Source organism: Salvia hispanica, chromosome 1 (genome assembly GCF_029641045.1).
Source record: "Salvia hispanica isolate PSC_SH4W2 chromosome 1, Shi_PSC_v1, whole genome shotgun sequence".
NCBI lineage: Eukaryota > Viridiplantae > Streptophyta > Magnoliopsida > Lamiales > Lamiaceae > Salvia > Salvia hispanica.
In genome coordinates, this window is record NC_142692.1 from 34,536,481 (window position 1) to 34,549,065 (window position 12,585).

Here is a 12,585-nt window from a genome sequence, read left to right on the forward strand (position 1 = left end):
TATAGTTATATTTAATTTTGTTTTAAATATCTCGTACGGTTTTAAATTATTGAAGATTATTCCAATGATTTAAATACATATGGAATCATTAACTGTACTTTTTTATTGACAGTGTTAATGAACTCCACAAACCATTATATAGATTGGTTTTAATTATCTAACGAGGTAGTGTTTTTATCCTTTTAGCTCCAAATAAATTATAGCATCTTTTTTCATTTTAATATATCCATCAAATTTACCATTCTTTTATTTTTAGAAATTTGATTCACTATTTTTTTTCTCTTCTATTTACTTATTTCCAACTAAACTAGGCGGATTATCTATTCCTCTAATTTACTAATTCTACATAAAAATATATTCTCTCCGTCACATAATAATTGTCACTTTTTTTCTATTTCATTTCGTCTTCACACTTTATTTTACTGGTAAGTAGGTCTCACATTCCACTAACTCACTTAACTCACATTTTATTATAAAATAAATATAAAAAAAATAGTATCATATTCCACTAACTTTTTGAATGAATTTTTTTTTACAATACTATAGTCTTGAGTATTTCTTAAATTATTAATATGACGTGACACAATATATTCATTACTTCATTAATTGTGACACGTAGACCTCTGCCGTCTCGTAACAAACTCCTCTAACTAGTGGGCCCACGCGTGATTGAACACATAAGTATACATGTGACTCTAATTATACTATTGCTTTTATAATGTGCAAATGAATTATTTTCGACAAAATGGAAGTCACAATTTTTCTTTTCAAATTCCTAATTCTCTTCATAGAAAAGGTACACATATCTTGTCACGTTTTTATATAATTATTTCCACCAAAGTAGGTGTTGGTTTCTAGAATTACAAGAGATAAATTAGTCAGGCGTAATACAACCTAAGAAGAAATACAAATGAAAAACTGAAATTACAACTTCAAAAATCAAAATAATTAGCCGAGTCGAGAAGGCCTCTTTCCGCAAGACGAGATACGTCCCGGTAGTGCTCTTCGGATTGGCGTTTCGTCCCCAAAGATAAAACGGCTACGTCTCTGGTGAAGCAGCACCGCTATCAGCAGAGCTCCGGTGAACTGGATGGAGGAGAGGGCAGAGCTTTCGACAGAAAAACAATGCAGAGAGTGTATGATGCAGATTCTAGTTTCTAGTGTGTAGAATGCTAAAATGACTAGGGCTCAGTCCACTGTAGGGGTCAACGCAGCCTTGATGGCTCAGAGCTAGAGAGGTTGAATCTAGACGCTTCTAGATTCGATCATGACGTGGACTATCACGTGTCAGCCACGTTGGCTTCCCGCGTCATATTGACGAGGTGTCATCCCGCTTGGCTCGCTGACGTGGAAATGGTGGTGGTCTAAAAAGAATTAGACCCACTAGCCTTGGGTCGAGCCCACGACCAAGCCCAAAGACCAATGCCAAGATCCAAGTCCAAGCACACGGGCACGAGCGCGTCCAAGGACACGAGGCACAGGCGCGGGCTCGCGGCGGGGCTCGTTGCGCGCGCGTGTGGGCTCTTACATCCCATCTTAGTCCACTAGAATTATTACATGTAATAATCTTTCTTATTAAATACTACTCCCTCCGTCCGCGATTAGGAGTCCTGGTCACTTTTGCGCACCTGTTTTATAAAAAAAATAAAAAATAGTTAAAGTGGAGAAATGGTAAAGCTAAAAAGAGAATAATGTTGACAAGAGTCTTCTCAACCTTATTCTCTTTTTTACTTTACCATTTCTCCACTTTAACTATTTTTTATCATTTTTATAAAATATGTGCGCAAAAGTGACCGAGACTTCTAATCGCGGATGGAGGGAGTAGTTTATAAGGTTGTAACTTCCAATGTGGAATAATTAACTCTCTTAATTATTCCCTAAGCTTCTCTCATAGCTCATTTAAGTTTGTAATTTTGCACAACTTTAATCCATTATTTCTCACTCACCGGGAATCAGATTTGAGAAAATGAATATACCACGGTCATCTACTCCAAACGTAGATCGACGCTATATCATTTAATTTCACAAAATTAAATATCTCGTTGAAATTATAATTGGTCAAAGTCTATTGACCGGCATAGATTCCAACAGTAGGTACTCTCTAATTGACACATCAAAACTTTTCCAACCAACCATAAAAACACAACTATATATTTCATAATATTAAATCTTGATAAAATTTTTAACTTTCTATAGTAATGATTGATGAATTTAATTTGTTACATAAATTTGACTATGAGTTCAGTGAATACAGTAATTTAAAGCCACTTTATGCTTTGCCTTTTTGTACTGCTACGACTATATGTTTTTTCTGAAAAAATTTTACATGTGTAATAAATTAATGTTATTAATGCATTCTACTTTAATATTTAGATTTAATATTTAAAAATTTTAAATGGTGTTGATTGTGACGTTAGACTACTTTACAATTGCAAGGAAGCCATGAGCGAATTATTTATAAAGTTGGATGCATGTTAATATATGTCTAGTGACAGCACATATTTTTTTCCCCAAGTAGATAAAAATTAGTAAATGTTAAATTAATTGTTCTTAATTATTATCAAGTGACAGTATAAGTTGTTATTATTAATAATAGTGAATGTCTCCAGCCATGGTTAAACCATTGGCGGATCCAGAACTTTTAATTTGGGGGTGCGATAAATTTTTACATGAAGTAATACCGTTACTCGGAAATCATCTTTTACATTATTTTGGGAAAGTTTCGGTGAAAACGTAAATAATATTCGTCATCATTTAGATTACCTTAACATTCTATTTTATTTTTCTAAACCTTACTAATATTTAATAAAAAAAATCATTTTCTTTTAATAATTATTAAATATAATTAAAAAAAAATTAACAATTGTTACAATAAAAGAATATAATATTGAAAATATTTCCAATAGTTACAATTCTAGACACCAACGTGGTTTAACAAAATAAGAAAATTAAATTGTGTCCAAATAGAATCAAACACCTAATCTAAGTAATAAGAAATGAATGCAATATCACTAGACCACTGTGAAAACTATAATATTGAGTTCTCTCAAATAGTAGTAATAATTACAGAATTTTGGGGTAACCACTATACCCTTGTTCTTAATTGGCTACGCCAGTGGGTTAAACTGTGCAATTTATATGAAAGGAAAATGACATAAGCTAATTACTTGCATAAGGTACATGACCTACATTTTTATAATTATTTGAAATTTTAATTAATCGATGGATTTAGTTGTTTTGCATCTTCGATATTTGATTATATAAAGATTTATTATCATCAAATTATGGTACGGATATCTGAAATTGGTTTGAATAATAATAATATTAATAATGGTAAAACTATCTTATTTGATGTTATTTAATTAATCTAAAATTTAATAGTGTCGCATGAACCGCGGAACGTCCACACGTGAATTGGACGCATTATTACAAAAATAATTAATCACTGAAAACCAAACAAACCGTGGGATTTGCACTCAGTTAATTTAAAATTAAGAAAAGTAGACGCCTAAATATTGAATGAGATGTCCCAAATAAATAGTTCAGGATTTAATTGAACACGAGAGTGAAAAAATAAAAAAATTCCATATTAGTATTAATACAAACAACCAGAAATAAAATTTACTAGAGTACTATATATTTGAAATTTCCAAACCAAACCAAACAAAAATATTTTTAAATCGGTTGTACAATAATAACGTGATATGGTCATGATACCAAATAAAAACAGAATATATAATTAGTTGTACAATTGGTCATGACTATCTTAACAATATTCATGAGAAAAAACAGAATATATAATCGCTTGTACCTCTACAAAATATCCAATATCCTGTGGGGGGACCAATCCTCCTAGTGTGGTGTGTGTGCAAATGTACATTATGTTAAATTAAAGCTGTTATTTTGATTTTAAATAATATTTGAGATAATGTGTGGTACTAATATATGAATTCTAACACTTGTTATTGTTATCGTGGAAAAGTCGTAGATATTTCAATATATTTGATACAGTATTTCTTTAGAATTTTCGATTCATCTTGTTGTTTTCTTTCATTTTCTTCTTTTATTTTTCATTTAAAAATATAAAAATGATAAATAAAATAGATAGTTATGGAGAATTGTCTGTATAGTAATTAAAATATAAAATGTTGATTTTATAGGTGAATAATAAACTTTTTAAAGAAAACTTGGGTATAAATTGTGGATGATCCAAGGAGGCTTATCAATTCATTATGAGGCCTTTTAATATAACGTGAAGTTGAAAAGTTGCATCCAAATTATATTATATGGATGCTCTAATTTTGGGCAGCCAAGACGAAAAATTGTACAATATCAAATTCTTGATTCAATCATTAAAAATATTCTCTCCTTAATAACATCCAATTTTTATTTTCAAGGTTGAATCATAAAAAAAATTCAATCCCTAATAACACCCAATTTTTATTTCCAAGAGCCTTGAATTAAACTAAGAGACAAAAGTTAGTATATCCATCCGTTCATGAAAAGTATGAACATTTGGTTCAACATGGATTTAAACGTATAATTGATAAAATAAAAGAGAGAGATAAATGATAGTGTAAATAATGTTGGTGAAGAATGAGCTCCATACCATTAATTGTTGTAGTATAACAGTATTAATTATGAATAAAATAATTAATTATGAATAAAATAATGTATAGAAGTAATATATTATTTAACTATTTAAAAATTAAAAAATTCATACTTAGGATTGGAATAATAGAAAAATAATTTATATTTTTTTAAGAACGGATTGGAATATACAATATAAAAACTGCATGAGCATTAATGAAATTGAGTAGGGGACTTGCACTACATCTTGGTAATTAATGACAAAATGACCCATATTGTAGGGTGTGACAAGTCCATTTTCATCATTGAACCCAATCCCAATGAATTGTGGATCTTGTCCACATATTCAGAACTTATATTTCTAAATAATTTTAAAATGTATTTTTATGCATGTTGGAACTTATACCATAAACTCCATACGGAATTTCCCTTAGATTTTCTATAAGAGCATCCACTGTAAGAACAGGCTAATCATAGGCCAGTCACTCTCTCTCTGCCACGTCAACAGCACTAAAAATCCACCTGACACGTCAGCATTTACTCAAATAGGCCAGCCGCAATAAAAAGAATTCAAAAACAACTACATTTACGGAATTAAATTTACGAGACATATACGGGAAAATTCATTCATTTCATTAAAAAAAAGGTACATAAATTAAAAAAATACATGATTTTTTTTTTAAAAAAAAAGGGCTTCCACACACGAGCCCCGCCACTCTCTACTCCTCGTCGTCGCCGCCGTCACCCGGGGTATCTGAGCCCGCGTCTGAACCCCCCACCAGTGCCCTCGAGGCATCCAAATCCACCCGCATGTTCTCGAGCATCGAGTAGAGAAACCTCTTCTCCGTGGGGTCGGTTGCGGCCTTCCACTCTTGGAAGACCGCGAACATCCGTTCCTCCGTTTTTGCACGCAAGAATAAGGTGTACGCGTGTGGGGGGGGTGCCGAGATGACCTCCTGGAGCGATAGGGGGGATCCTCCCCTCGCTGCCCGTTGCGCCCGCTTTTGGCCAACCCGGCGAGGGCGACGAATAGAGGATGGAGGGGACGAAAACTCCTCAGCATCCGGGGGGAGGTCGTAGGATCCGCCGCTGCTGCCGCTGTAGTCGCCGGAATAGTTCAGCCTCTGCTTCTTCGGCCACCCAGCGTCGCACCCCGCCCGGAATTTCTCGGAGTCCTTCAGCAACACATAGCATTCCCAGAAGGTGAACTCTTTATACTTCCCCGGCAAGGGGAACTGACTCTCCGCTATCCTCCGGGCGTCCTCCTCATTCTGCCCACTAGTCAGCTGGCGGAGGGCGTTGGTGTACAACCCTGAAAATCTGCCGACCGCGGCCCTGATCTGTTCCCATCCCTTCCGGCACTCCTCCCCGCTGTAGTCCTTCCCGTGCGGGCAGTTCCTCCTGTAGGCTGCTCTAATCTTCGCCCACATGTTGACGACCCGCTGGTTGTTCGCAACCAGCGGATCGTCGCAAACCGACAACCACGCCTTGGCCACGCCGGCGTACTCATCCTCCGTCCACTTCCTCCACGTGGGGGTGTCGTCAACAGCGGGCTGCGACGACTCGCCGACCACCTTGGCCTTCCCCTTAGCCTTCTTCTTCTTCGGCGAGGCCCGACCCGCTGGAACGGGGGTGTCCGACTCCCCGAGATCGACCCCCATCTCATGCAATGACAAAAGGTCATCGCCAGTGAACTACGTCTCCACTTGGGTCGACGTGTGAGACGAAGCCGTCAAAAAATCAAGAGAGGGACGATAGACCGTGCCCCCCCGGTGACCCCTCCATCCCGGGATGCATACCGGGCTGCATCCCTCCCTGCCATATCATCCCCATCATCTGCTGCATCATTTGGGGCATACCTCCCCATCCCGGCGCTGCTTGCCCGCCGCTCGCCTGCACCCCGCCTGGCATCCCCCACGGCATCCCCCCCTAGTTCCCCCCCTGCATCCCCCCCGGCGCTCCAGCCATCATCCCCATCAACTGTTGCCAAGGGACGTTGAACCCTGGGCCCATCTGGCCCCATCCAGATCCCACGGGTACCGTGGGAGTCTGAGAGCCGCTCGTCGCCGGACTGGGCTCGTTGTTGTTATCCATCGCTCGATATTGCTCTTGTACAGAAATTTAGAGAAAGAGAAAACTCGTTAAAACAAGTGGTGCAAATGAAAATGAAACTAAAATCGTGTATATATAGGTTTTCAAAAAAATTTAAAAAAAAAAAACAAAAATTGGCGCTGGCTGATCGACACGCCACAATGGCGGCCAGCGCCCTCAAATCGGCTAGCCCACGCCGATTTCTCGCCGATTTTCAGCTGGCCGGTTGCAATAGTTCGGCTAGCCGACCGGCTAGCGACGCGAATCGGCTAGCCGGTCGACTAGCCGCTATTGTGGATGCTCTAATAATGATAGTTATTGGTCGAGATTTAGATTGCCACTCTTTCATCAATTTAATAGTCGGATTCAGGTGGAGTCAAAGGTCGATTAAGAGATAGAAAACTTCATTAGATATGTACTTACATATGTAAGTGAAGTTTCAAATCTTTAGAATTACTACATAAAATATCAACAACTCTAATAATTTATAATGTTCTCGATCTTACAAGTTCCTTTTCCACAATCCTCATTTATCTAAAAATTACTTTAAAGTAGTATATAAAAAAAATTGAATGAAAATTTATAGAAACGTCACTCATGATGTCAAAATTTTATTTTGAACTTAATTAATCATTTTAATATCAATTTAGTCAGTTCATATTGAAATGTGAAAACTCGAATAATATGGTGAGGATGATATTTGTTTTCTGTTTATGTGGCAATGCGATTAAGCGATGGAATAAAATAGTCGCAGTCTAGTTTAAAGTAGGGGTGGGAAAATATACCGACATACCGAAATACCGGACTTACCATATCGAAAAAATACCGAAAATACCGATTTTTCGGTATACCGTAGTTTTCGGTACGATATCAAACCGTATCGAAAGTTTTTGGTACGATAACGGTATCAAATATCCCATACTGCGGTATACCGTGGTATACCGAATCTTCAGTATATATGTTATATGTATAAACTTAAAATATTTAATATACATAATCTAATTAAATACTATATAAAAGACCTCAAACATTACTTTTAGGGCTAATCCCTCCGCCCGCACATCTCTCGCAGATTCATTTGCACATATTTGAACAGTAACCTAAACCGTGTCTCATTTTATATTTAATATTAATATCAATAGTTAGGTTATGGTGGTTTCATCGAGTTTAAGTTTAATTGTTATTTTAAATATTTTGGGTATAGGTTTGGTTGTTTTGTTTTTGGATTTGAATTGTTGAAATTTTATTGTTTTGGATTTTTTTCAAATAGTTGAACACTTGGAAATGTTATTTTAAATGTTTTGGATATAAAAATTATAATAGTAGATTTTTTATAACATGTATAACGGTATTACAGTATACAGTAAAAGTATGATATATCGTAATACGGTACGGTATACCGCATTAATGGTATAATTGGTATTGAAAATTATCATACCGAATTTTTGGCATACCGAAAATACGGTAAGGTATCAGTATAGAATTTTGTCATATCGCTACTTTCGGTACGGTATGAGGTATGATACTCTCTGTACGGTATACCGTACCGATTCACCCCTAGTTTAAAGTATTGTAAATTTTGCGTCGATGTATATTAATAATCTTTACCTATGAACTTTCTACTAATTCAAATTTATTATTTTATTTATTAATTCCATTAGTTTTAATTTACATATATGTAACTTTTCAGTTTATTTATGTAGTGACGAAAAGTTGATGTCGACAAGGGGACATATAGCAGTGTGAAAATGCACAAAATACATTCACGAGTGAAGACAGAAATATTATTATTTTGCTGCTTCTGACTTTGGTGCTTCGAAATTTATCATGTTATCGAATTTATTGTTTGTCTTTTTTTTTTTTCTCATTACAGAATGTGATCATCGTATTTTATTCTGATTTTGCAGTAACTAAGCCATGGCCATTTCATTATAAAATATTATTATCAATTATACTAACAATTCTATATAAATATGTGTATATACTATGTCTTCTATTTTTCTGCGCCAGCTCGATCGAATTCATCGAACTTCTATAAGAACTAATTAAAGAAATTAATTACATACTCCATTTGAAATGAACTAATGTAGAATATTAGTAATATAAGAATTAATTAATTTATACTCTTCTTTGATTAGTTTCTATTTGATAGGAGTATTAATTATAATTAATGATTTAATTATAAGGACTAGTGCACCGTATATCCGAAGTCACGCTAGCGTGTCTCATGAATCATGAATATTCATGATGTATTATGCATTTAATAAATATGTGTATTACATTTATTTTTAAAATATATTTTGTGTAATCATATGCACTATTTATTGGGGCATCCGCAGTGGTGCGGACGATGCGACGCGGACGATGGGTTAACCATCGTCCGCGCCCGATAGATCGTCCGCCGTCGATGCGCGGAGGATACCCATCGTCCGCCACTGTGGACGACGCGGACGATGAGCACGCGTTTCGATTTTTTTTTTGAATTTTTTCAAACTTTTTTTCTTATTTAAACTCTACTATTCACTACCATTTCACACACTTCAATTTCACATCTCTTCGATTTCTCTTCAATTATTCTCTCTCATCGACTCAAAAATGAATCCCGACGACTACGATTTGAGTACATCGGATGGCTGCAGACGGGCCTTGACTCGAGCCTTGTTCGATGCCGTTAATGAAGCCAAGGCAGAATGCTTGGCACGAATGCAGCGGGAGCAGGCGGCGGCAGCGACGGAGGCGCGGGTCCCTCGCCCGATACGACGGCAGACGTTTGTCCCCCGCGAGCACGACGTAGCGCACGAACGTCTGTTCGCAGATTATTTTGCCTAGAATCCAAGGTGGGGCCCGAATGTTTTTCACCGCCGTTTTAGAATGAGCCGAGATCTTTTTCTCCGCATTGTGCACACGTTGGAGGCCCGTGATGAGTACTTCCAGTATCGGGAAGACGGGATCGGCAGACCCGGACTTACGCCGTTGCAGAAGTGCATGGTTGCGATCCGCCAGTTGGCCTACGGCACAACAGCGGATATGTTCGACGAGTACCTTCACGTCGGGGATACAACTGGCCGCGAATGTCTGAAGAATTTTTGTAAGTTAGTTGTGGAGGCTTTTGGCGACACATATTTGCGACGCCCGACTGCTGACGATTGCCAGAGCCTGATGCGGATGCACGAGACGGTGCACGGCTTCCCTGGGATGCTAGGGAGCATCGACTGTATGCACTGACAGTGGAAGAACTGCCCGACGGCCTGGAGAGGCCAATTTACTAGCGGCTACAAGGGCAGCCACCCGACGATGATCCTAGAAGCCGTCACTGACCACCGCCTCTGGATCTGGCATGCCTACTTTGGTGTAGCCGGGTCGGACAACGACATCAACGTCCTCAACTCGTCCACCCTATTCGCCGATCAGTGCAGGGGTCGCGGTCCGGCCATTCAGTTCACTGCCAACGGCCGCACACATTATATGGGGTACTACTTGGCCGATGGCATATACCCTAGGTGGCCTGTTTTTTTGAAGACGATCAGCTGCCCAATTGGTGAGAGGAGAGTCTTGTTTGCGGCAAAGCAGGAGTCCGCACGGAAGGATGTGGAGCGGGCTTTTGGGGTGCTCCAATCGCGGTGGGCAATCATGAAAGGTCCGGCGCGTTTCTGGTACAAGGAAGTCATCGCCGACGTCATGTATGCGTGTATCATCATGCATAACATGATAGTCGAACAAGAACGTGGCCATGTCACCAATTGGGTGGATGATGAAGCCGGATCTAGCTCCAGCACGGCGACCTCGCCGGTCACTCGAGGATTACCGACTGGCTTCAGTGCGGTTCTAGAGCGACAGGCCTCAATGCGCAACCAACAAGACCATACTCAGCTCATGACCGACATGATTGAAGAAGTTTGGACCCGCAACCGCCGCCGTTGAGAAATTGTAGTTTTTTTTCGTATTGTAATGTTTGAATTTTAATGAAATGAAGTTTTAGTTTTCCAAATTTTGAAGTATTTAAATATTCAAATAATAGAAAAATGCTTAGGGCGTCGCTTAGGGCGGGCTATAGTCCGCCCCACTGCAGGTGGAATAGGAGAAGGATAAAATGCTGACGTGGCGGTGCATAGGGTATCGCTTAGGGCGTCCCATTGTGGATGCCCTTAGATCTCTTGCCGACTCCACGTACGTTCCTCCATACACCATAATCATTTACTCTCCATAATATATTTAAATAATAATTTATTTTTCTATGGTAGGGGTGATAACTAATCCTAGATACATATACTAAACGTGTCTAACAATTAGAATATAATTTCGCAATAATCACCTCTTTTTTTTTTATATATATGTATAACGTAATTTATCATTTTGAAGTACAGATTTTACTAGGGGAGTGATTAATTGCTAACTCATTATTTAATTACTAACTATAACTAATTTAAGACCATAGATTTTAGAAAACTTGTGGTCTACAATTTGTCACGTGTAATGTTTGTTTTTATTAATTAAATCGAAAAAGATAAAAAAAAAAACTACCAAATTAAGGTTTTGGATGAAAATGTCAATATAGTGTTTAAAAAATATCAACACAATGCTTTGAGAATGCTAATACATTGCTTATATTGACATTGTACATTTATTATATTTACATATTTTATATATCATGTTAACATCTGTTGCTGTACGAAAAAATTGAAAATTTTTGATTTTTTTTTCAAATTTTGACATCGGAACATATGCAAGTGAGATTTCGTTAGAATCCTTATGAAATTATCTTTAATTTGATATATGTTGTGCGAAAAAATAATTTAAATCGAGAAAATTATATGCGTTTTAAAGTTATGAGATATTTTTCAAAAGTTAATAACAACTAATTTATTGTAAATTGACCTTACTATCCTTATTGACGTTTTTTTTTTATCGTATTGACATTCTGGAGCTAATGATATATGCCATTAATTTGATTATCTAATAATAATTATTTAGTTGTAGTTAGCAATTAAGTATTGAGTTATCAATATAACACCCCACGATTATACTATTCCTCAATTATTTTGTACTTAGTAATAATAGTATCTAGCATTTTTAAATCAGCACGAATTCATCATAATTAATATTAAATCCATCCAAAAAAATAGATGAAGTTATAATAAAAGATAGTACGAGTAATAATATGTAGTTAGCCAAATAAGTCAGAAAGAAAAGATGGTAAAAGTAGTATTTGTAAATTGTGGAATTCACCTTTAAAATAATGTGTAAGATTATTAATTTGTTTAAACTCTTCGTATTTAAAATTAATATGGACGATGCAAGTAGTTATAAATTTTTGCACCAATCAACAATAGTAATACTTCACTTTCAACTTTGTTATTTACGACCAACTCAAGATCTGAATTGACTCGTCAAAGTATAAACTATTGAAAACTACTCACAATTAAGCCTTTTATATGTGAACTCAACTTTGACTTAACCAATGAAATAGTAGTAATTAAAAATAGCATAAAGTTTCATCTAAAGGTTGACTATACACCCGAATCCAAACTTGTCCAACTAACTACCGCGTTACACTCAAAATTCAATTGGTTTCAACCTTAAATCTAGGTAAATCCAAACTAAATTTATACAATATAATTTGGCTGATTATAACTAATCCCACTTCCAAATTTATAAAACTATGCAAATTCTACAATTTTCTAGGTATATTAATCATATAAATTTCGATTTTCCATTTCATTATCCTAAATATTACTACAACTATTTTTAATGTTACAATTGATTGTGACTAATTTGGACATGCACACATTTATTAAGGTTGGTGAATATACCTACCCGACCTAATACATCCAAGGGTGACCACTACATAGGGGATTTTAGATGAAATTTCGAGTTGTAGTTATATATAGTTACAAAATTACATTA